General features: G+C 48.9%; 1 protein-coding gene across 2 annotated transcripts in view; it reads right to left on the bottom strand.

Moving 5' to 3' along the window:
* LOC141271751 (uncharacterized) overlaps window positions 1–11,141 on the bottom strand; it is a 32,497-nt gene extending 21,356 nt beyond the window's left edge. The window contains exon 1 of one of the 2 annotated variants that reach the window (XM_073681852.1): window positions 11,077–11,141. The gene's annotated coding sequence lies outside the window, so the exon portion shown is untranslated. The remainder of the gene's footprint in view (window positions 1–11,076) is intronic. The other variant, XM_073681855.1, reaches the window with a different exon arrangement.
* Between the last annotated feature and the right edge of the window lie 11,501 nt (window positions 11,142–22,642).

Raw genomic sequence — 22,642 nt, 5'->3', positions numbered from 1 at the left:
CAAACTGCATAGTGCAATTTCTCCTGTTACCCTTATGAAAATGCAAAAGTGGGGGCTGAAAAACATTTTTGTGGGAAAAATGTGAAAATTTTATTTTTACGGCTCAATGTTATAAACTACTGTAAAGGACTTGGGGGTTCAAGGTGCTCACCACACATCTAGATAAGTTTCCTAAGGGGTCTAGTTTCCAAAATGGTGTCACTTGTGGGGGGTTTCCACTGTTTAGGTACATCAGGGGCTCCCAAAAAGCAACATGGCATCCGCTAATTAATCAAGCAAATTTTACATTCAAAAAGTCAAATGGCGCTCCTTCCCTTCCGAACCCTGCCGTGCGCCCAAACAGTGGTTTTCCCCCACATATAGGGTATCTGCTTACTCAGGAGAAATTGCACAATAAATTTTGGGGTCCATTTTTTCCTGTTACCTCTGCGAAAATAAAAAAAATTGGGTCTAAAGTAACATTTTTGTGAAAAAAGTTAAATGTTAATTTTTTTTCTTCCACATTCCTAAAATTCCTGTGAAGCACCTGAAGGGTTAATAAAGTTCTTGAATGTGGTTTTGAGCAGCTTGAGGGGGTGCAGTTTTTAGAATGGTGTCACTTTTGGGTATTTTCTGTTATAAAGACCCCTCAAAGTGACTTTAAATATGATGTGGTCCCTAAAAAAATGGTTTTGTAAATTTTGTTGGAAAAATGAGAAATCGCTGGTCAACTTTTAACCCTTATAGTTCCCCAATTAAAAAAAATTTGGTTCCAAAATTGTGCTGATGTAAAGTAGACATGTGGGAAATGTTATTTATTAACTATTTTGTGTGACATATGTGGCACCCCAGGTCTGGTCGCCACAGTGACAGCAATGTCATGTCTGAGAGCAGGTGGGAGGTTCCCTGGTTGGGGACAATTAGCATGCAGCACCTCCTGCCTCAGTCCAGGGAGGGGAGAAATCTGCCCTTTATAAACTGGATCTGGGGCGGGGTTAGAGAGTCTAGTTCCAGCCAAGTTCCAGTAAGGTTGCAGATAGGGACAGGTCAGCAGCAGGCTGAGGAGTCCCTGTAGGCAGAGGAGGAACACGAGGCCAGGAGGGGAACTAGCAGAGTTCGTCCTGACCAGAGACTTACTAAGCCGGACACTGGAGTCCGAGGCTGTAAGGATTATAAGCCCAGCAGCAGAAAACCACCACGCAGGGGACTTCAAGTCCTTTGGCCCAAGGAAGCTCGGAGGCTCAGCTACACGAGAGGGACCACTACTGCCCTGGAGGGGTGAGAAGCACGGAAGGCCCGAGTCGCCAGTCATACGGGTGAGAACACGGTACACTCAGAGACGTGGGCTACCACCACACTACAGCGGGATAGCCAAGAAAGAGTGAAGTCAGCACGGTAGGCCTACAAACTCCCCCCTGACCAGCAGGATTTCCCAGTTGCTCTCAGACTGACCAGGCCTCCATTGTTAACTTGTATTCCGGACAGGTCCCTTAATACCACCAACAGTAAAGACCCTGAATTGCATACAGACTCCGTGTGGTTACTGCTGCTCCAGCGCACCATCACCACCAACATCCCTATTCACTGCCCTGAGGCTATACTCCTCCCATGGGGAGTTATACTATTCTCTGCTGCATTCCCAATACCAGCCTCAGCGGTCTGCCCTGCAGCGGCGGTACTCTCTGACCGCAATCCACGGTTGGCGTAGTCGGACATTTAAATATCATAAAACCACACAATTATACTGCCATTTCAGTTGACCACCCTGAGCCACAAGATCGGGTCCCCACCACGCAAGGACTACAACCCCCAGCATCCGCAAGGGGTCCGGTTCCGGGTATCCCCACACACACACACGGCCTAGGGGGCGCGTCAACTTTTGGCGTAGTCGGCAGGATTTCGTGCCCGCCACCAACGGGTACTGAGTGCCTGAAGAAAGACTGTAAAACTTACCTTGGTGGAGTTTCCCGCCATCCGTAGCTGTTTCCCGTCATCTGCAGCCATTTTCCCGCCATCGGGCGCCATCTCTGGGACGCCGCGCGGGAAAAAGAGGGGCGTGGACGACGAAAGCGCGCGAGAACTGGAGCCCCGCCTTACGCACGGATGCTGCGCAAGGTCCTGAAAGGAGCCGAGCAGACGCTGACGTCACCAAGACGCGACGCAAGGTCCTGAACCCCAACGGTCACCTGCGGAGCCGCGGCCTACAGAAGAAAAACAACGGAAGGTAGGCCATGGTTGACTAGGGGGGGGAAGAGGATGACGGAAGCGGAGGGAACTGTCACCGCCAGCTCGGCCGCTGCCGCAGTAATGCCGTTCATGATGCCTTATATCCCCAGAGCGGCCTGGTTGCCCCAGTACTCAGGGGAGTCGCATACCCTGAGCGACTTTAAAGAGAGACTGTATAGCCTATTCAAGGTATACCCCCTGATGGAAGAACAAAAAAAGTGACCATACTAATAGGCCAGTTAACCAGCGCGGCCGAAAGAGAAGTAAAGTCCTGGTCAGTCAGGGACAAGGGGACCGTGAAGGGGATTTTAGCCCGTCTAAAGGACACTTTTGATACCCGCACCTCAGCAGAGATCAAAATGAGATTTTATGGGTGCAAGCAGCGGGCCCAAGACAGTATAAGAGACTATGCTTTGAATTTGCAAGAGGCCCTGAGAGCCATTAAGCAGGCAGACCCTGACAGTGTGCGGAATGCAGATAAACTGCTGACTGAACAATTCATTGAGGGTCTGCTGTGCAGCGCCCACCGAACCCAGTTACGCCTAATGGCCCTGCAGAACCCTGAGTTAGACTTTGCACAGTTCAAAGACAGGGCCATCCGGGTGCTCCGAGAACCGGCACCAGGTGGCGCTGTGACCCATAGACGCCCTGCTATCACCTATCACCAGGAGGCGGCGCCCTTGTCTGCAGAGCCTGTGGGAGCTGATGCACAGGCTTTGGGCAAAAACCCGGCTGCAGACTTGCACCATTAGGTCCAAGAACTGACCAAAAGCGTTGCCGCACTAACCAGGACTGTGCAGTCGTTGCAGGTATGCTCTCCAGGAAGGATCCAGCTGGCTACGAGTCCAGAGGACGTCCCGTGGCGCCGACAGAAGAGGATCCCACCATCCAGAGGGAAGCCAACGGACCGCTACGACCAGGATGGACAACCAATCTGCCGACGCTGCAGCCAGCCAGGACATATTGCGAGGTACTGTAATTTAAACGGGCCCAACCTGGGGCAGAGGGCCAACCCCCAGGCTTAAGATCATCAGGCCCGTCAAACTGGCGTGACAAGTACGTGGGGGGACGAGCGGTCTTGCCTGTGGTACTGGATGGCATTCCCATGAGTGCCCTGTTGGACACCGGGTCACAGGTAACCACCATCCCCTATGTACTTTTCAAGCGGTACTGGGATGAGACGGATATTACCCGCTACCCAGATAATAACTTAAGCATCACCGTTAGCAATGGTCAGCCCGTGCCGCAGGTGGGGTTCAAGGAGGTGACCATCAAAATTGGTAAAGTTGAACTGCCGGCGCAGGGACTGATTACTGTGGACATTGACCGTCGTGAAAGTCACCCTAAAATAACCTTGGGTACTAACGTTATTGAAAATTGTCTTTCAGAGATAATTGTTATGTTACAGCAGGTTGCAATGAATGCCAGCTCCAGCCAGCAGCGTGTCTTACAAAGAGATCAGAGCCCTGATGAAGTGGCAACAGGTAGAACTGTCTGGTGGTGAGATTGGTAGCGTTAGGATGAGTGACCCATTCCCTATCGCCATGCCCCCAAAAAGTGAAATGATGATCTGGTGCCGGACTGCAATCGGGTTAAGAGGTAGAGACTACCAAGCTATGGTAGAACCCGTTTACTCAGACAGTAGGCCCACCATTTTGACAGCACGGGGGGTGGTTGATGTCCGCCATGGGAGGGTACCGGTCCGCATCCTAAATATTGGGGAAAGAGAAGTACACTTGCCCCGGTATGCCACTCTATCCAAATTGTTCACCATTAACCAGAACTCTGTAAAGGCCGTGGAACCCTTGCCTCTATCTCAACCAGAGGAGGGTAACGGCTCCAAGAAACAAATGGAGGACTGGTGTCAGAAACTGCATGTGGGCACCGACTCCACTCCCTCACACCAAAAACAGGGAGTCTACCGGGTGGTTCAGGAGTACGAAAGAGTCTTTAGTAAACACTCGCTAGACTTTGGGCAAGTAAAGGGGGTAGAACACCAAATCCCCACAGGAGACCATCCACCCATAAAAGAAAGATACCAGCCTGTACCCCCTGCACACTATCAGAATGCCAAGGGTATGTTGCGAGAAATGAAGGAGGCTGGGGTGATCAGGGATAGCTGTAGCCCCTGGGCAGCTCCTCTAGTTCTTGTAAAAAAGAAAGATGGCACGATGAGGATGAGTGTAGATTATATAAATGTCAACAGAATAACACACAAAGATTCATAGGGTTGGTTCCCTACAAGCTCTCTCTTTTTGTAAGTAATATACCTTTACCTTTGGATCTTTATATACACTTGTATCTATATATACACTACTATCTTTCCCTTGGAAAGCACTAAGACATACTACCTGGTCTATTTTTATCTTATTACTTGCTTATAGAAGTTAGGATCATTCTCTACATGCACCAGCACCTTATATATTTAATGGGACCTAACTATTGCTATTTTTGGCACTTGGGCTTATACTGCTTTTGGTAATTACTTGCAGGGGGATATTTTTATACCCAATTATTGGATTTAGTGCAATTATCGCACGTTTGAGCGAGCTGATATGTAGGGAACTCAAGGGTTCCTGCTTTTTTACCATTTTTTTATTCTTGTCAGTTTTTATTTTGCATATCTAAATAAAAATTATATTTTTAAGCCATGAGTTTTATGTTTTCCTGTTGAAGCTGCACTTATTTAGTGGCAGTTTTTATGTTTCTATTATATCATTGGGAATTTATACTTTGACCGTTGTGGTATATACTAAAGATGCATACCCGTTACCTACGATAGAGGAGTCTTTGGCTGCATTAAAATCTTCTAACTTCTTCTCTACTTTGGATCTCACTAGCTGGTACTGGCAGGTTCCTGTAGCAGAGTCAGACAAGGAGAAGACCGCCTTCACCACCCCGATGGATCTCAGTGAATTCAACTGTATGCCGTTCGGACTCTGCAACGCACCAGGGACCTTCCCGAGGCTGATGGAGTGTTGTCTGGGGCACAGAAATTTTGAGATGGTCCTACTCTACCTGGACGATGTCATCGTGTATTCCAAGACCTATGAGGACCATCTAAAGCACCTGGCAGAGGTGTTCGATGCCCTGGCAGGCTTCGGCCTAAAGGTGAAACCCTCCAAGTGTCATCTACTGAAGCCAAAAGTACAGTATCTGGGACATGTGGTGAGTGCTGACGGAGTAGCCCCAGACCCTGACAAGATCACGGTGATAAAGGACTGGCCAAGACCCTCCAGCGTAAAGGAAGTGCGGCAGTTCCTCGGGTTGGTAGGCTCCTACTGAAGATTAATCTCCGGATTCACCAAAATGGCAGCTCTTATGCAGGACCTCCTGTTAGGTCAGTCAAGGAATAAACGTCAGAAGCCGCCCTTTAAGTGGGACAAGCTGGAGGAGTCGTCTTTCCGCCAGCTGAAGATGGTACTCACGGGGGATGAGATCCTGGCCTACCCTGATTACGGCCAGCCTTTTATCCTCCACACCGACGCCAGTAACGTGGGGCTAGGAGCTGTACTGTCCCAGATCCAGCAGGGCAGATAACGGGTAATTGCTGATGCTAGCAGGAAGCTGAGACCCACAGAGAGAAACCCTGAGAATTATAGCTCCTTCAAGCTAGAGTTCCTGGCAGTGGTGTGGGCAGTCACCAAACGCTTCAAGCATTACCTGGCTTCTTCTACGTTCACTGTGTATATGGACAACAACTCGTTGACACATCTGGACACTGCAAGACTTGGTGCCCTAGAGCAGAGATGGATGGCCTGGCTGTCCAATTATGAATTTACCATCAAATACCGGACAGGGCGCACAAATGCCAACGCAGATGCATTGTCCAGAATGCCTCACTTGCAGGACGGGGCAGAGGATCCAGAAGAACTGGAAGAAATTGAACTCCCTGCATTCCACCGTCATGGGATCACCCAGTGTTCCCACTGTGTAAAGGAGAGGTGCTCTGCCACCGCTACGTTCAATCCCTTACCCCACCATGGCTGGGCAGAGACACAAGATAGTGACCCCGCAGTCCGCCTGGTAAAAGAGATGCTGACCCAGGCTGATGCGCACCTTGATCCAGATGCACCAAAAGAGGCCAAACAGCTGTGGAAAGAGAGGAGCAAGCTGTTTCTCTATGAGGGGAGGCTGTGCCGCAGAACCGTCAACTCTCGAACACATGAGCTGATCTGGCAGGTAGTGGCCCCAAGGCGGGATGCGGCTATGGTCCTAGAAGCATACCATGACGGAGGAGGGCACTTTGGATGGAAGAAGCTGGAGTTCCTGTTGCGTGAGCGGTTCTTCTGGGTAGTAATGAGAGGGGCTATCGAGAGATGGAGCAGAGCCTGTGGCCCGTGCAACCTAAGGAGGAAGGATCGCGCAAGCCAGAAGACTCCACTGCAGCCCATCATCACAAAGCAGCCCCTTGAGCTGGTGGCCCTGGACCACGTAAAGCTGGCTCCAAGCAGATCGCGATACGTCTACGCCCTCACAATCGTAGATCACTACTCCCGGTTCCTAGTGGTGGTCCCTGTCAAAGACTTAACAGCTCAGACGGCCGCCAGAGCCTTTCAACAGCATTTCTGCCGCCCACACGGGTATCCAGAGCAAGTGTTGACTGATCAAGGTCCAGCGTTAGAGGCTGAAGTCTTCCAGGAATTCTGCAACCTCTATGGCTGCAAGAAGATCAGGACAACGCCTTACCACCCCCAAACCAACGGGATGTGTGAGAAAATGAACCAGGTAGTAATAGACCTGCTCAATACGTTGCCCCTGGAGGATCGCAGCCTGTGGCCGGAGAAACTGCTGGATCTGGTGGACTTGTATAACCATATCCCAGTGGGTTCTACCAACTGCACCCCGGCTTACCTAATGAGAGCAAGACCTGGTAAGCTGCCAATTGACCTGGAGATGGGAGTCCTGACACCCGAGGACACCTCACCAGAAGCAGACTGGGACACAGAACGACAGCAGCAGTACCGGAAAGTACAGGAGAGTGTGGAGCGAAGTCTGTCTCAGGCAAGAGAGAGGCAAGAGAGGAATTACAACCAGTATGCTCCTGCTGCTCCCCTGGCACCTGGAAAGCAGGTCTTGAAGAGGAAGAGACGGCTCCACAAGTTGGATGACCAGTGGGAGAAAGACCCATACACCGTACTGCCCTCGAGCCATGAAAACCCATAAGTGTGTGTTATCAGTAAGGATGGAGGAGAGACCACAGCCACTGTCTCCAGAGACCACCTGAAGAGGTGTCCCGAGCAGCTGCAAAGTGCTGATGAAGACCAGGATAGCCCTCAACCCGCAGAGGAAAGGGAAGAAATGGTCAGTACAGTGCTCGGAGAATTTCCCCGGTCCTGGAAACAAATCAACAATGCTATAGTGGTACCCGTCCTTACCTTCCTCCAGCCAGCCCCTCAAGGGCCCGCAAAAGAGCAAGTAGTGCTGGAAGAGCAAGTGGCCCCGGAGGCAGAAGAGTACATACCAGCAGCTCAGGAGAATCAACCCTCTGCTAGTAGTGAACCTGCCATGCCCGTGGTGAGCCAAAGAATACGCAGAAAGCTGCCCAACCTACCCGTAACATCTGCAAACACCTCTAGTGCAGACACAAGCACACCCAGTACACAGGGAGTGGAAACAGGGGACACGAATAGAGTACCATCAGACAGTGGGTTACGTAGGTCCACCAGGAGCACTAGGGGTCAAATGCCCGCTCGCTGGAGAATTTAAAATGTAATATGTCTACCTGTATATTGCAAAAGTTAAAAATGTTTAATGTCTGTGTTACCTGGTTACTAATTATGTTTTTCTAGTTACCCGACAGGGTTCATGGACTAACAGGTTATGGACAACGAGTAACCGGAACTGTACCGTGTACATAGTTGCACCTGGTAAGGTGCCCTCTTTTGAAGACGACCACAAAACACAAAACCCGTGGAGGTGGCTGAAGACGTGGTCCAACTCCGGATCATCAAAGCCCTGTAGCCACCCAAGGGCCTACGTGGAGGGTTTGGGACGGGTCCCTCAAAGAGCATCTTGGGTGACAAGGACACCTGGTTACGGGAGCGCCGTGACCTAAAAAGATGAAAACTTCTTGTATATATGTTATTGTATTGTTGTTAACTGTTGTGTTTTGCAAAATGTGTTTAGTCCCGGAGTACTAAATTTCACTAGAGGGGAATGTAGCACCCCAGGTCTGGTCGCCACAGTGACAGCAATGTCATGTCTGAGAGCAGGTGGGAGGTTCCCTGGTTGGGGACAATTAGCATGCAGCACCTCCTGCCTCAGTCCAGGGAGGGGAGAAACCTGCCCTTTATAAACTGGATCTGGGGCGGGGTTAGAGAGTCTAGTTCCAGCCAAGTTCCAGTAAGGTTGCAGATAGGGACAGGTCAGCAGCAGGCTGAGGAGTCCCTGTAGGCAGAGGAGGAACACAAGGCCAGGAGGGGAACTAGCAGAGTTTGTCCTGACCAGAGACTTACTAAGCCGGACACTGGAGTCCGAGGCTGTGAGGGTTATAAGCCCAGCAGCAGAAAACCACCACGCAGGGGACTTCAAGTCCTTTGGCCCAAGGAAGCTCGGAGGCTCAGCTACACGAGAGGGACCACTACTGCCCTGGAGGGGTGAGAAGCACGGAAGGCCCGAGTCGCCAGTCATACGGGTGAGAACAACACGGTACACTCAGAGACGTGGGCTAACACTACACTACAGCGGGATAGCCAAGAAAGAGTGAAGTCAGCACGGTAGGGCTACAAACTCCCCCTGACCAGCAGGATTTCCCAGTTGCTCTCAGACTGACCAGGCCTCCATTGTTAACTTGTATTCCGGACAGGTCCCTTAATACCGCCAACAGTAAAGACCCTGAATTGCATACAGACTCTGTGTGGTTACTGCTGCTCCCGCGCACCATCACCACCAACATCCCTATTCACTGCCCTGAGGCTATACTCCTCCCGTGGGGAGTTATACTATTCTCTGCTGCATTCCCAATACCAGCCTCAGCGGACTGCCCTGCAGCGGCGGTACTCTCTGGCCGCAATCCATGGGTGGCATAGTCGGACATTTAAATATCATAAAACAACACAATTAGACTGCCATTTCAGTTGACCACCTAAGCCACGGGATCGGGTCCCCGCCACGCAAGGACTACAACCCCCAGCATCCGCAACGGGTCCGGTTCCGGGTATCCACACACACACACAGCCCAGGGGGCGCGTCACATATCTCTATGATTTAAGGGCATAAAAATTCAAATTTTGAAAATTTTCGACAAACTTCCGTTTTTTTCACAAATAAACGCAAGTGATATAGAAGAAATTTTGCCACAATCATGAAGTACAATATGTCACAAAAAAACAGTCTCAGAATCAGCGGGATCCGTTGAAGAGTTCCAGAGTAATTACCTCATAAAGTGACAGTGGTCAGAATTGTAAAAATTGGCCTGGTCATTAACGTGCAAACCACCTTGGGTTGTAAAGGGGTTAATAGGCGAAAAGGGGTGTGATTTGAACATAATTTTTTTATTTGCACATTTTTTAAAACTTTAGTCCTCTTAGGCGACTTGATCCTGCGATGTAAATTCCGCCGTCACAGATTAACAGCGGCATTTAACAGCGAGTCAGATGATGGCTGATTATCACAGCCATCATCTGCCAGCAAAGACACGGGCTTGTCTTACAAGCCTGCATTAAAGTCAGAGAGCTAGCATTTGACATACCTAGTACGCCGTATTTTGTCAAGGGGTTAATGGTGGCTGCTTTAAAGCCTAATAACTCAGTTACCTTTATAAAGGTATGTGCACACGGTGCTTTTTTGGCAGCGCTTTGAACGCAGCATACTGCAGGTCTCCGCGGGTGTGCCGCAGAAGCACAGGAGCGCATAGTGGGCATGGGATTTGTACAAATCCCATCCACTATGCTGTAACATCTGGCCACTGTGGACTGCACGCAGCGCAAGTGTGTTGTGTCCAATCCGCAGTGTTTAATGATCGTCAGCACATACCTTAAGGCAGCCAAAGGAAAATACATAAAGGCCCCATCCACATCAGATACATCCAAAATCTATCTTCCTTGACTCCCCCATACACTAGAGCATTGGTCTCTGCTTCGAGCTTCTGTGTCCTCTATGAGAGAGCTGCTCCCGCATTCGCTTATCTCCCTGAGAACAAATGAATCGGCCTCCGGAAATCCAAAGCTTCAGATCCTTTTCTCTCCAACATCGTCTTCTTCATCAGAATAGGAAAGCGCCCATACACATTAGACTGCTGGCGGATCCCATCCATTCACCTGACTATAGTCCAATGTGGATGGTGGCCATTAGGGACGGGCCACTTCTCATGGGCTAGGGCTTGTAACCCCGGGTTATAATGTGCCAGCTAGCCCCTGGATCTAGGCCGCCATGGATGGTTATAGCACTATGGAGGAGGGGGATGCGCAGGGGCCGAATGGGGAATAACTGACAATATAAAATATATATAAAAACAATAAACATTATAAATCCTTCCCCTTCTTCCCCAAATTCAGAATTTTATTTTAACCAAAAAATAATAATAAATTCTTCTTCATTTTGGTATCGCAGCAACCGGGAGGATCACATCGCCGCTCATTCACACTTTTAATGAAGGGTTTTCTCTTTTTTCAGTGCATTTTAAAGTGAATTTAGTTCTAAAAACTTTAAATCGCCCGATGCCAAGGGGTTAAATATTCCTAAAAATGGCTGAAAAACATCATTACACAGATGGAGAAGGCGGCAAATGTGCACAGGTGTGAAGAAAGAGGAGAGAGTGAGGCCCGATGGGGACGGTGATAATAATGTGTGTACAGCGCTGCAGAGTATGGAGGCGACACAGAAGGAAGAGGAAGAAATAATAGAGAATAACGGGGAATCTCCACATACCTCCACCTGCAGAGCCGCCACCACATATATGGCTGCTCTGTGCGCACAGGACCTGTGATGAGGTCACAGGAGGGGAGGAGTCAGGGGTCACATGATCAGGGGCCTCAGTGGATGCAGGACTCTGCTGTGCTGGTTGTCATGGTGCTGGATGAGCTGAAGTTTATGTGTGGGGTCAGGAGGGGTTTACAGTGTGGATGTAGCAGAGCCGTGTGTGTACGAGGTGTACGGAGCGGAGCCGCGCGTGTACGAGGAGTACGGAGCGGAGCCGTGTGTGTACGAGGTGTACGGAGCAGAGCCGCGCGTGTACGAGGAGTACGGAGCGGAGCCGCGTGTGTACGAGGCGTACGGAGCAGAGCCGCGCGTGTACGAGGTGTACGGAGCAGAGCCGTGTGTGTACGAGGAGTACGGAGCAGAGCCGCGTGTGTACGAGGTGTACGGAGCAGAGCCGCGCGTGTACGAGGTGTACGGAGCAGAGCCGCGCGTGTACGAGGTGTACGGAGCGGAGCCGCGCGTGTACGAGGTGTACGGAGCGGAGCCGTGTGTGTACGAGGTGTACGGAGCGGAGCCGCGCGTGTACGAGGTGTACGGAGCGGAGCCGCGCGTGTACGAGGTGTACGGAGCGGAGCCGGGCGTGTGTACGAGGTGTACGGAGCGGAGCCGGGCGTGTGTACGAGGTGTACGGAGCGGAGCCGGGCGTGTGTACGAGGTGTACGGAGCGGAGCCGCGTGTGTACGAGGTGTACGGAGCGGAGCCGCGTGTGTACGAGGTGTACGGAGCGGAGCCGCGTGTGTACGAGGCGTACGGAGCGGAGCCGCGTGTGTACGAGGCGTACGGAGCGGAGCCGCGTGTGTACGAGGCGTACGGAGCGGAGCCGGGCGTGTGTACGAGGCGTGCGGAGCGGAGCCGCGTGTGTACGAGGCGTACGGAGCGGAGCCGGGCGTGTGTACGAGGCGTGCGGAGCGGAGCCGCGTGTGTACGAGGCGTACGGAGCGGAGCCGCGTGTGTACGAGGCGTACGGAGCGGAGCCGGGCGTGTGTACGAGGCGTGCGGAGCGGAGCCGCGTGTGTACGAGGCGTACGGAGCGGAGCCGGGCGTGTGTACGAGGCGTGCGGAGCGGAGCCGCGTGTGTACGAGGCGTGCGGAGAGGAGCCGCGTGTGTACGAGGCGTACGGAGCGGAGCCGCGTGTGTACGAGGCGTACGGAGCGGAGCCGGGCGTGTGTACGAGGCGTGCGGAGCGGAGCCGCGTGTGTACGAGGCGTACGGAGCGGAGCCGCGTGTGTACGAGGCGTACGGAGCGGAGCCGGGCGTGTGTACGAGGCGTGCGGAGCGGAGCCGCGTGTGTACGAGGCGTACGGAGCGGAGCCGGGCGTGTGTACGAGGCGTGCGGAGCGGAGCCGCGTGTGTACGAGGCGTACGGAGCGGAGCCGCGTGTGTACGAGGCGTACGGAGCGGAGCCGCGTGTGTACGAGGCGTACGGAGCGGAGCAGCGTGTGTACGAGGCGTACGGAGCGGAGCCGCGTGTGTACGAGGCGTACGGAGCGGAGCCGCGCGTGTACGAGGAGTATTGAGCGGAGCCGCGCGTGTACGAGGAGTACTGAGCGGAGCCGCGCGTGTACGAGGAGTACTGAGCGGAGCCGCGCGTGTACGAGGAGTACTGAGCGGAGCCGCGCGTGTACGAGGAGTACTGAGCGGAGCCGCGCGTGTACGAGGCGTACTGAGCGGAGCCGCGCGTGTACGAGGCGTACGGAGCGGAGCCGCGCGTGTACGAGGCGTACGGAGCGGAGCCGCGCGTGTACGAGGCGTACGGAGCGGAGCAGCGCGTGTACGAGGCGTACGGAGCGGAGCCGCGTGTGTACGAGGCGTACGGAGCGGAGCCGCGCGTGTACGAGGAGTATTGAGCGGAGCCGCGCGTGTACGAGGAGTACTGAGCGGAGCCGCGCGTGTACGAGGAGTACTGAGCGGAGCCGCGCGTGTACGAGGAGTACTGAGCGGAGCCGCGCGTGTACGAGGAGTACGGAGCGGAGCCGCGCGTGTACGAGGCGTACGGAGCGGAGCCGCGCGTGTACGAGGCGTACGGAGCGGAGCCGCGCGTGTACGAGGCGTACGGAGCGGAGCCGCGCGTGTACGAGGCGTACGGAGCGGAGCCGCGCGTGTACGAGGCGTACGGAGCGGAGCAGCGCGTATAAGAGGCGTACCGGGCGGAGCCATGTGTGTTTGGCAGTCCTCACCAGGGCTGTGGAGTCAGAGTCAGAGCCCATTTTGGTGGAGTCGAAGTTGAAGTCGCTATAAAATGGACGGACTCCGACTCCTAAAATATATAATAAATTGGGTACAGTAGTTCAATGCAGGATGTGGGGAATATTTTTCATAAGAATTTGGGAAAGTTATGAAACGTCCTATAAATGTCTGTCCTATTCCTGATCTAAGGGTCTAGACTTTTAGCTGAAAAAATGTGTCCTACTTTAAATTTATCACTTAAACATGAGCCATGTATGAGGGAGTCGTGGAGTCGGTGTCATGGAAATTGAGGAGTCAGAGTCAAAGGTTTGGCTTACCAACGCCACAGCTCTGGTCCTCGCTTGTGGGGGCCAATAGCAAAGCCCCCGAGGTGTGAACAACATACAACCCCCTAAAGTGACCCCATTTTGGACACTGTACCCATCAGGGAAGTCATCTGAGTGTGTCATGGACGTTCTTACGTTCCTATCCCACAGCTGATTCACTGATTTCTTTACCATTTGGTTGTGTGAAAATAATATTACATTTGCTCTGTGCCGCAGCGCACGGTTCAGCTCGGGGTGAAACATCTGAGCGGCACCTAACCAAGTAACTGTGTATATTATATATATATATATATATATATATATTACATACACACAGTACAGACCAAAAGTTTGGACACACCTCATTTTAAGATTTTTCTGTATTTTCATGACTTTGAAAATTGTACATTCACACTGAAGGCATCAAAACTATTAATTAACACATGTGGAATTATATACTTAACAAAAAAGTGTGAAACAACTGAAAATATGTCTTAGGGTATGTGCACACGATGCAGAAATGAAGCAGAAAATTTCTGCATCATTTCTGCATCTCCCTGGCAGAAAAAACGCATGCAGATTGTACATGCGTTTTTCCTGCGGAATACATGCGGATTCACATGCGTTTCCACATGCGTTTCCGCATGCAGATTGACAAGCGCTTTCCAGGCGATTTTAGCATCACCTGGAAAGTGCTTGACAACTAGGTCACACTATATAAATCCATGCAACCGGCATGGATTTATATAGTGTGACCCGAGAGAGTGTATATACTTACCTCCGATGGCCCCTGGTGTCCCGCTCAGTCCGTTCTCCCTCGCCGGCAACTTTGAATTGAAAGACCTGCCGACGTCAGCGTCACGTGACCCGTCACATGACTCTGACGTCAGAGCAGGTCCTTCAACTCAAGTGCCGGGAACCAAGCAGGAGCGCAGCGCGGGCCGACAGAAGATAAGTATACATTTATTTTTTATTTTATTCTATTTTTACAGATTTTTTAATGGTACCTGGGTGTGGATGAGACTCTCCTCTCCTCCACACCCGGGTACCATCCGCACATTAGAACGCGCCAATTACGCAAGTACAAATGCAGTCTTGCGGAATTGGCGCGTTCTAATGCAAGTCAATGGCGGCGAAAACGCCGCGTTTACGCAAAATTAATTGACATGCTGCGGATTTTTGAGCGCAGCGTTTACGCTGTGGAAAAATCCGCATCATGGGCACAGCACATGCGGATTTCAATTGGGGAACATTGCTACCCTTCTACCATACGTTTTTAATGCGTTTCCGCTGCGTTTACGCAACTGCAAAAACGCCGCGGAAACGCATTAAAAACGCATTGTGTGAACTCAGTCTTATATTCTAGGTTCTTCAAAGTAGCCACCTTTTGCTTTGATGACTGCTTTGCACACTCTTGGCATTCTCTTGATGAGCTTCAAGAGGTAGTCACCGGAAATGGTCTTCATTTCACAGGTGTGCCCTGTCAGGTTTAATAAGTGGGATTTCTTGCCTTATAAATGGGGTTGGGACCATCAGTTGTGTTGTGCAGAAATCAAGAAGATACACAGCTGATAGTCCTACTGAATAGACTGTTAGAATTTGTATTATGGCAAGAAAAAAGCAGCTAAGTAAAGAAAAACGAGTGGCCATCATTACTTTAAGAATTGAAGGTCAGTCAGTCCAAAAAATTGGGCAAACTTTGAATGTGTCCCCAAGTGCAGTTGCAAAAACCATCAAGCGCTACAAAGAAACTGGCTCACATGAGGACCGCTCCAGGAAAGGAAGACCAAGAGTCACCTCTGCTTCTGAGGATAAGTTTATCCGAGTCACCAGCCTCAGAAATCGCAGGTTAACAGCAGCTCAGATTAGAGACCAGGTCAATGCCACACAGAGTTCTAGCAGCAGACACATCTCTTCAACAACTGTTAAGAGGAGACTTTGTGGCCTTCATGGTAAAATAGTTGCTAGGAAACCACAGGTAAGGACAGGAAACAAGCAGAAGAGACTTGTTTGGGCTAAAGAACACAAGGAATGGACATTAGACCAGTGGAAATCTGTGCTTTGGTCTGATGAGTCCAAATTTGAGATCTTTGGTTCCAACCACTGTGTCTTTGTGCGATGCAGAAAAGGTGAACGGATGGACTCTACATGCCTGGTTCCCACCATGAAGCATGGAGGAGGAGGTGTGATGGTGTGGGGGTGCTTTGCTGGTGACACTGTTGGGGATTTATTCAAAATTGAAGGCATACTGAACCAGTACGACTACCACAGCATCTTGCAGTGGCATGCTGTTCCATCTGGTTTGCGTTTAGTTGGACCATCCTTTATTTTTCAACAGGACAATGACCCCAAACACACCTCCAGGCTGTGTAAGGGCTATTTGACCAAGAAGGAGAGTGAGGGGTCTGGCCTCCACAGTCACCAGACCTGAACCCAATCGAGATGGTTTGGGGTGAGCTGGACCGCAGAGTGAAGGCAAAAGGGCCAACAAGTGCTAAGCATCTCTAGGAACTCCTTCAAGATTATTGGAAGACCATTTCCGGTGACTACCTCTTGAAGCTCATCAAGAGAATGCCAAGAGTGTGCAAAGTAGTCATCAAAGCAAAAGGTGGCTACTTTGAAGAACTTAGAATATAAGACATATTTTCAGTTGTTTCACACTTTTTTGTTAAGTATATAATTCCACATGTGTTAATTCATAGTTTTGATGCCTTCAGTGTGAATGTACAATTTTCATAGTCATGAAAATACAGAAAAATCTTTAAATGAGAAGGTGTGTCCAAACTTTTGGTCTGTACTGTATATATCTATCCAAACACGTTTATTATGCATTAATAAAGGCCACTGCGGCCAATTACACCCAAGCCATAGTGTCTGTCGTTTTTTGGGGAGGGAAGATTAGAAGATGGGTTGGGGGCCAGCCCACCTGGAATTGACGATACCAACGTCATGGGTGTGAGTAATCAGTCAACACACGCAGAAGACACACCGCCCACAGCGCTGGTAGCGGAGAAAGTAAGGAAAAAGCATGTGAAAACCCTCCTGCCAATTCCAAAAGGAGGAGGAGTAGATAAGAAGGAATGGAAGAATATGTTGAGGGAGAGAGAAAAGTACCCCAGATTTTATGAAGCTTTACAGGATGTGGACATTTTGTATAAAATGACAAGGAAAGTAAAAAGACAGATGAGGAGAGGAATATGACAATTTATTGAATGCAATGCGAATCAGTCATCGCCTAAGGAAAATGCATCAGTTGCAGCAGCTGTATTTGAGCCATTGATACCTCCTATATATATTCCCGACGACAGGACATGTGCCTACTGTAAAATGCAGAATTCAGAATATCGTGAGACTTGTTCGGTCTGTGATATGACCAGCTGAAATAGTCCTGCCCTATTCCCAATTGGTTATATAGATGGCACTTCCTATGCCACTTCCTGTCCAGCATCTAATCTAGCTCCAATAATTAATGCAGTCTATAAAAAGAATAATGAAGAAAATAAGGATGACATAGCAGTACATGATCAGGAGGAACAGGGAGGACAGGAATCAGCAGTTGACACTCACACTCCGCAGTACCCCATTAACAAGATCCAACACCTACCACTATATGGTGGGGGGATATCATCATCTCAGTCCTGTCCATATAAGCCCCAAAGCTTACATCCTGGCACTCGACCTGTTTCCCGCAATGACTCCTGGAAATACCCAGAGACAGGTACCCTGATGAACAGCTTACCAGGCCCAGTAAAGCATCCAATGCCTTTTTACAAGAAGATGTGTCAGATACAGAAGGCACATTCTGCCTCATGGATAGACTTAGAGGGGTTCACTCAAATTAAAGCAGGAAACTCCTTTTGGCCGCAAATGCGACTAGCCCTTGAACCTGACAACCTGCATGTAGAATGGCATGAATCGCGTGTATCTGAAGAAGATTTCCTCCATAAGCTTTATGTCTGGGCTAAGAATCACCTACCAGGACATGCCCCCGCTCTTCAGGATGTCATGCAGGAAAAGGGAGAAACTGTGGAGAGGGTCTTCCACCGATTAAATCAGATGTTCCAGGATCTCGGATTTGAAATACAAGTCGCCCCCCACCTTGGACAACAGCATCAGCCATTCCTAGGACCACCACCGGGCTCCAGACCAAAATAGGATATTGGCAAGCTGAGTCCTCACACACCAGAAGCACATATACTCTTACGCTTCACAAGACAACTGAGTATATTAACCCTCATCATCCATTTAAGTTAAAGATAAAAAGCTCTCAATTTCCTGGTGGATACTGATGCAGCCAGAAGTGTAATAATAACTATTGATTCACCAGTGTAGCCAACCCAGATTGCATCACAGATGAAGTGATACCTTGTGTGAGGGTGAGTGGAGCTACATGCTATACACCAATGACCAAACCCCCTACACATAGGCCTACAACCTACACAGAGTATGCTGTCCCAATTAATTATCTTTACAAATCTGCCCAGTAAATCTACTAGAAGTAGATCTACTAGTAAAGCTTCAGGCCAATATTCGATTTCATGAAGATGGAACTGTGACTCTGACTACTCCACTATCACAAGAAGACTCAGTTAAATGGTATGGCTTCTTCACCCTACAGGACACCCGTGAGGACCCAGTGGATGCTACTCTACTGGCACAAGGCCCAGAAGACATTGGAAGACTCCACGTCCAACCTGTTGAAGTGAAACTAAAGCCAGGAGCCCTGTTACCAAGGAAACCACAGTATCCACTCTCCATTCCACAATCTGCTGGTATTGCTCAGCAACTCAAGATCTACCTTAGGAATGGAAACATTGTCCCTACTAAGTCACCATGCAATACTCCACTGTTCCCAGTCAAAGGGAAGATACTAAAGGGTTAGCCTACCAAGTATCACATGGTACAGGACATATGGGCAGTCAATGAAGCCACAGTACTGGACACTCCAATTTTGCCAAACCCACATACTCTTTTATCATCGATTTCATCTACTTTCCCATGGTTTACAGTGATTGACTTAGCTAATGCTTTCTACAGTGAAGCTACTACACCTTGACAGCCAATACCTGTTTGCCTTCACCTATGAAGGACAGCAATACACATGGACTGTGATACCTCAAGGGGCCCAGAACAGCCCTTCCATGTTCAGCCAAGCCATGACTACTGTCTTGGAGCCCTGGAAGATGACACACCCCAACGTCACGCTCCTACAGTATGTTGATGACCTCCTCCTATGCTCAGACTCCAGGGAAGAAGGTCGGGAAGAGTCAATCTCACTACTCCAGTTCCTGGCACACACAATGGCTGCAAAGCATCCAGAGACAAGCTGCAATTCTGTCAAGATAAAGTTGTGTTTCTAGGACACAGCATCTCACACCAAACAAAGCATCTCACTGAAGATAGGAAGATGGCTGTGAATAACATGTCCTTGCCAACAACCACAACACAGCTTCAGTCATTTCTTGGTCTAGTATCCTGTCGTCCCTGGATTCTAGATGCCTCTGTACACATGCAGCCTCTGTATGACTGTCTCAAGAATATTCCCTTCAGTCTGACCAAAGAAGCCATTGATGGATTCTATGCACTGAAAAAGACAATCATGTCTTTCCCAGCTCTAGGACATCATTTTGGGCCACAAGCTGAAGATAATGGCACCTCATGACATCACTGCCATTCTGGCCCAGACACAGCCAAAGCACCTATCTGCTGCCCGTCATCTACGCCTACAGTGCTCACTTCTGCTCCCAGATACCGTCACCATCTCCAGATGTGATGTCCTTAACCCAGCCATCCTCCTACCTCTACCAAGGGGGGAGAAGGATCACATCTCTAACACACTGATGGAAGAGGTAGTCGACTCTGAAATGGCCCAGCATGATTATCTTGCCCTCATGAGACAAGAAACCTCTGGATTTGACACTGTCACAGATGTGCCTCAACACCCTGACCTGACTCCATGGATGGATCAAGATATGCAGACCAAGAAGACCGTTCTCACACGTGTATGGCAGTGGTCACAGAAGACATTGTGCTGCTAGCACAGTCACTGCCTGCATCTCTGTCTGCACAGGAAACAGCTACTTGCCTTGACAGAAGAGTGCAAGATGGCCACCCAGAGGAAAGCGAACATCTACACAGATAGCCGTTATGCTTGGGGTGTCACACGACCATGGACCGATCTGGAGGACAAGAGATTTCATCACGGCTAATGGAACCCCAATAAGACACCATAAAGCCATTCAAGAACTGATGGAGTTCCTGTTGATGCCAAAAAGAGTTGCTGTGATAAAGGTTAAGGCACACACTGGAGGAACCTCAAAGGAAGCAGTGGGCAACAGTTTGGTAGACAAAACAACAAAAGAAGCAGCAAAAGAAGCCATAATACTACCACTTGGCACAGAAACATCTCATCTATGCTCTTTGACTGACCCTGAAACAGAAAAACGAAAAGAATATGCTTTTGGCCCTACAGAAACAAGCATCCAAGGAAGAAAAAGACAAATGGATTCAAGATGGAGCCAGACAGGATGAAGAACATTAATACAGACGGTTACGAAATGGAAACCTATGCCTGCCAAGAGCCCTTTACCCAATGATAGCCAGGTGGGCTTATGGCACCATCCACCAATCAAAAATGAAGATGCATAACCTTGAGAGACAATATTACCACGTACCAGTCTTTTCAACAACAGCTGCAACCCAGTAAAGACCCCTCAGAACTTCCCAGGATGGCCAGGCCAGAAGCTTTTCCCGTGGAAAATCGATTGGCCAGGACCACAGCTAACAAACTGCTCTCTTAAATAATTTGCACATATGAACTTCCAGAGACTATAGAAAATGATCAAGAATCTGCATTCACAGCAAATACAACAAAAAAATTTTTTTAAGGCCTTAGAATAGAGTTAATCCTACACACTTAATACTGCACAAGAAACAGGGAAGCCACAGCATAAGAGTCTTAGTCTTCCCCTTGGGTCATTTAGTCTCAGACACACGCCAGTAGGCCCAACTAAAATTAGCCCTTATAAGATCCTATTTGTAAATGCTCACAGGTTAGGATTATATTTACCCACAATAGTTGTCGATATGCAGACTAAATTTGTTGTTGAATTACATGTGGCTAAAATATGTTCTCGAGTTTTCTTCTCCCAGATTCCCAAAATCTAGAAAGGACACACACGTGAGATCCAATTCAAAGACTGGTTCCTCATCCAAAAGTTCAAGTGATGGATCCTCGAGCCTAAAGATGACATCCCAATGGATCCATGCTTCCCACTACCAGATGACATAAACTATGGACACTACCATGATGATGATACTACCAGATTTTGGGAATCCAGATGATGAACTCTATCCGGAGCCCCTGAAAAGACTGTGTTCCCAACATCCCCTAAATCAGAAGGACACTTGCCCAGCCTGCCAAATATGGACTGTTTAGTAAGGGATATGATCTGACCTTCTGCACACTTGAGTCTGTTAGGAGGGGGTCCATCCACAAGGGATGGGTCATCTCATATACACGGTGAAGATTAGCTTAGTTAATTTCATTGCCCAAATTTGGTCCAAATAGTTAAATAGGTGCACTGGGTCAAATCAGTAGGTTTGACAGAAGTTCGGGTGAGACAGGATTACATTTTGAATGTCTCCAAACAAGGGACTGTTGAGGATATAAATATATGTAGGATTATGGAAGTTATATGAATATGTAACTTCCTACTTATGTGTATTAAGAATTGCAGACAATCCGAAATGGCCTCCCGTATGCCCGTGACACATTGTACCTGTTACCTCATATTGATCAAAGATCCACATGCTACTGAGCAATAGGAAAATCCCTAATGATTATTGACTAACACATTAATCTGATAATAAGAGCTTTGCTAATGATCTTTATTACTTTAGGGAAATTACAGGATAATAAAAGATAACTGACCATACTGATTGAACTTTGAACCTTACGTGCGAGACGGAGGTCAGCGTGACTTAATTGATTAATTATTAGAGTAATATGGATAATGACATATGAGCAACAGATACCAGCAACAATTAGCAATAATTATGAGATAAAGCAATGAGGTAATGTGTGAGAAAGTCCCTGATTTTTTCCTATAAAAAGCTGTGTATTCCAATCAATAAACAGAACTCATTAAGACACGACCTGGTGTGTTTTGTGAGTTCTCCGACCATATATATCCTATATACAATTTGGCGGCAAACAACTAAGACTAGAACACACATTTTGTGTGCCCCTAACACCCTAAACAAAAAGCAATAGTATTCCTGGATTTTTATAGCTTTTATAGTGTAGAGTGCAGCTAAATCTGGGCTGTGCTGGAGAAAATGGGGTTTAGTCCTAATTTCATTAAATGGGTTAAGATTAGTGATGATCGAGTATGTTCGACAGGCAATCTCTACATGTGTCACAGCTGTCTAACAGCCGTGACGCTTGAAGGCACGGTGACATTAAAGAAATGGAGAGCACGCCAGAATACTCGGCGAGCACCCGAGCGTGCTCGCCGAAAGAGTTAGTGAAACATACTCGATCATAACTAGTTAAGATACTATATAAAGCTCCAACAACTAAAATTAGAGTGAATGGAGATACTTCTGACAATCTAGAGGTATTCAGGGGGACAAGACAGAGGTGCTCGCTGTCCCCTCTACTCTTTGCTCTGGCAATTGAGCCCTTCGTTTATAAAATCAGACAACATCCTGGGCTGGAAGGGTTTAGATATGGGAATAAAGAAGAAAGTCGCTCTATATGTGGATGACGTGTTATTACTTGTCAACAAGATGAAAGATTCACTTCCAATCATAATGGAAATTATTAAGACCTTTGGGATTTTCTCAGGTTTGACCATAAATTGGTCAACATCTGCTTTGTTGCCAATGGAGAATAATGATACCCCTGAGACAGATCCTACCACACGCCTGGAGTTACTTCTTAGCATCTCAGTTTCAACATTTTAGAAGATGGCGCTAGATGGGACAGAAGGTGCAGGGGTTTCAGTACTAAAATTTG

This window comes from Phyllobates terribilis, unplaced genomic scaffold (assembly GCF_046119375.1).
Source record: "Phyllobates terribilis strain yellow unplaced genomic scaffold, ASM4611937v1 Scaffold_5__5_contigs__length_657084704, whole genome shotgun sequence".
NCBI lineage: Eukaryota > Metazoa > Chordata > Amphibia > Anura > Dendrobatidae > Phyllobates > Phyllobates terribilis.
This window is presented reverse-complemented; position numbering and strand designations above follow the sequence as displayed.